Source organism: Cricetulus griseus, chromosome 2 (assembly GCF_003668045.3).
Source record: "Cricetulus griseus strain 17A/GY chromosome 2, alternate assembly CriGri-PICRH-1.0, whole genome shotgun sequence".
Classification (NCBI taxonomy): Eukaryota; Metazoa; Chordata; class Mammalia; order Rodentia; family Cricetidae; genus Cricetulus; species Cricetulus griseus.
This window is the reverse complement of record NC_048595.1, coordinates 117,698,373-117,702,144: the sequence shown is the minus strand read 5'-3', so window position 1 is coordinate 117,702,144 and position 3,772 is coordinate 117,698,373. Positions and strand designations below refer to the sequence as shown.

The 3,772-nt window shown below is 41.4% G+C and overlaps 1 pseudogene; it reads left to right on the top strand.

Annotated features, from left to right (window-relative positions):
• Positions 1-687: 687 nt before the first annotated feature.
• LOC113834442 lies at positions 688-1,168 on the top strand (annotated as a pseudogene).
• The last annotated feature ends 2,604 nt before the right edge of the window (positions 1,169-3,772 follow it).

The window sequence follows — 3,772 nt, the reverse complement described above, 5'->3', positions numbered from 1 at the left end:
TAAATTGGAAGCATGGGGGGGGGAGAAGGGAGGGAGTAAGAAGAGAGCGAGGAGGGGAGAAAGGGATTGGGGAGAAGAACATGAGGAATCAGAGAGGTCTATTTGGGGGAAGGAGAGAAAAGGAGAGCAAAAGGAAAGAGATACCTTGATAAAGGGAGCCATTATGGGCTTAATGAGAAATCTGGCACTAGGGAAATCTCCAGCAATCCACAAGCATTCTACAGACCTCAGACATTCTACAAAGGCCGGTTTCACTAGTCCCTTACTATTCCCAAGGTAAGGCCCACCAGGCCCCATGATGGGTGTGGTTCACCCAGGGCCTAGGTCTATTGTTATACAAACTAGAAGCCATTCTCCACTGTGGCCAAGCCATCTGGTGGTAACCAGCAGATATCTAAAAGACAATGTGAGATTGTCCTGGAATTGAGCTTGAGGTCTGTATCTGAAATATCATATTCATATTCCGGCCCTGACACCTTTGGGAATCCTCACCTTCTCTGAGGAGTGGATGAGGGTTGGGATGGCAGCTGGTGGGGGGAATGGGAGAAAAGGAGGGTGAGGGAACAGGATTGGTTTGTAAAATAAGATTGTTTTTAATTAAAATAAAAAATTAATTTAAAAAATAAAAAAGGGAGAATGCTAGCGGGAGAGGAGAAAGGCAGCAATTGACGCCGTGGCAGGTGAAGGATGAAGAAGGAACACGATAGTCACTGTCAGTTCTCTGCCTGGTACCCGCTCTTCTGAAGCCTTACCATCAAGAGTGTCATTCTCCCACTTCCTCAGAATGTGAAAGACTATTTATTCGACGAAGGGACTCTGGTGGTTTCAGGAAGGGAAGATCCACCAAGTTCCCAGACTAGACAGTGATAATGAAGCAGAAGAAACACAGTGGTCAGATGATGAGAGCACAGCCCCACTTACAGCACCAGAGTTTCCTGAGTTCAACACTCAAGACCAGAAAGCTATCAATTCGCTCAAGGGTAGTGTTTTCCCTAAGCTTAACTGGAGTACCACAAGGGATGCATACTGGATAGCAATGAATAGTTCTCTGAAGTGTAAAACCCTTGGTGACACCTTTCTGCTTTTCAAGAGTTCTGATTTCATCACTTGTGACTTCACACAGCCATCCATCCATTGTACTGATGATTCTCCGGATCCTTGTATATAATACGGACTTGTGCCCTGAAAATGGTGTGAATTAATTCCTGGGCCTGAATTCCGATGCTTTGTCAAGGTAAACAAGCTTATTGGTATTTCTTAGCTGAACTACACGCAATACTATGATCATATTTCTAAACAAGAAGAAGAAATTTGCAGATGCATTCAAGATTTTTCAAGGAACACATACAGTATAAATTCTTAGATGAAGACTTTGTCTTCGATATATACAGAGACAGTAGGGGGAAGGTGTGGCTGATTGGCTTTAATCCATTTGGGGAAATCACAGACTCACTGTTGTTTAGTTGGGAAGACCTGACATCCGACAACAACCTAAAAGGTGACTTCAGTGAAGGGATGCTCAGGGGCAGGATTCCCACAAACAGAGGTCACAGTGCAGCCCAGCCTCTATCTGAGCTACTGACTGCCCAAGGACTTCGTGGACCTCTCCAACAGGGAAGACATTCACAAGCTCATAGCTTTTCTTAAGTTGAAAAGAAATCAGCAAGAGTGCTGCTTTGAGAATAAGTAGAAGAGAGAACACAGCTACTCCAGGATGCTGTGTGCAGGACATAACTTCCCAGTGATCCAGACTAGATGGAGATGGGGTGGTCAGTATGCAAAACCATCAGTTTTTACATTCATGTATATTCACTTGGGAAAAGATGAAGGGGCATTGGTACTTGTAAAAATATAATAAATAGATCTTAAACATAAAAAAAAATAAAAAGGGATGTGTTATTTGGCAGGGGTGGGATGGGTCAAAATGTGAAGGATACCAGTAGAGTTGAAGGGGAGTTAATAGACTGATGGAACCCATTGCTGATGCTGCTTAGAAGGCTAAGAACCTAAAACTAGATAGGGCAGGCACCCAGAAGAAAAGGAAATAGTACCATTCTGCTAAAGGAATGTAACACCAAATGACTTTTAACAGTCTACTCTATGCATATATTTAGTGTCTTGCTCAGCCATCATCAGAAATCTTTCTCCTGCACTAGATGTGAAGAAATACAGAGAGAGGCCCACAACTGAAAAAAGCACAGAGAGTAGAGACCTTGTGCTAAATGTTCTGAATGGAATGTCTCCATCAATCCCCCTCATCCCATGGCTCAGGGAACTCTGTGGAAGATTGTAAGAGTCAGCATAGATGGAGAATAACAAGTAAGCAAGCCTTCTAAACACAGTAGGAACAATATACATGTGGACTCACAGAGGCTCCGCAGCATGCACAGAACCTTCAGGGGTCTGGGCTTAATGCAGCTGCTGAGAGTGGAAGTGGACACACACCCACATCCCCAACCCAGAAACTATGTCCAGCTGATAACTGCTATCAAATAAGAGCTTAGTTTTTCTCTGATGGAGTCTCACGGGTACACAAACTATTCTAAAGGCCAGGCTCCATGCCCAGCAGTAAATGGACAACTCAAAACACAAAACGAACACAGGAGTATTTTCAGTGTGTTTTGTTCATTTTGTTTTGTTTATCTTATAAGATTTTATAATGCTTTGGTCATTTTTGCTTTGTTTTGTATCTTCTTACCCTATATGTCTTTGCTTATATAATAGGATTTCTCATTTTGTATTTTTATGCAATTTCTGTGTTTGTCAAGGAATGTGTCTCTGCATCCGTATATCTTCCCTGTGCTTTTTCTTTGGTTCTTTGTTTTTCTGTTCATTTGTTTGTTTGTTTTGTCTTATTCAGGTTTGAGTATTTTTTAATTAGTTTACTTAATTTTTACTTTTTAGATGCCTGTTTTCTAATGAGATAAACAAGGAAAGATCTGGATTTTGATGGGTGGTGGGGAGGGGAACCATAATCAGAACATATTGTATGAAAAAATCAAACTAGCGCAAAGGTGACTGAGAAATTACTGGATTTGCCTTCTCAAACCACCCAGGACTACCTGTTCAGGGGTGGCACTGCACACATTGGACTGAGCCCTCTTATATCAATCATTGATTAAAATCATATCCCTCAAACATGCTCACAGTCCAATGTGATGCAGACAATTCCTTTGCAGAGTCTTGCTCTTCCCAGGTGATTTCAGTTTGTATAAGTTGATATAAACTAACCCCAGTTGATCCTTTGTCAACTTGACAAATACAACACTGCTAAATCACAATATTTATTTTCTTGTTTATCCATAAGATTACATGGGAATATCACAATATTAAACATAGTATAACCTTAAATGGTCCAAGGTCTTTAAGACCCTCAACATCTTAAAAGTCCAACCTTTTTAAAAATATACAATGTATTTTTATTTTAAAGTCCAAAGTTTTTCAACTGTGGGCTCACTGTTCAACACCCAGTAATTTACATGTTTAGCAAAAGGGAAGAAATAGTTGTTATAGTGAAATCAAAGCAGAAACAGTGTAAGGCAGACCTGTAGCTAGCCCCTAAGCAGGCATGGCTACAGGTTCCCCTACAATGCAGCATTTATCAATGTAAATTGCTCAGCATCTGATGTCAGGATTTTCTTGGGTCTAAAATGCTTAGTAGCCCTCTTCTGTGTGACTACCACCTACAACATCTGAAGCTTGACTCACAGGTTCAAGCTGGCTTCACTCCACACATGCAACCATCCTGATAGCCTTCAAGAAGTTTGGGTCT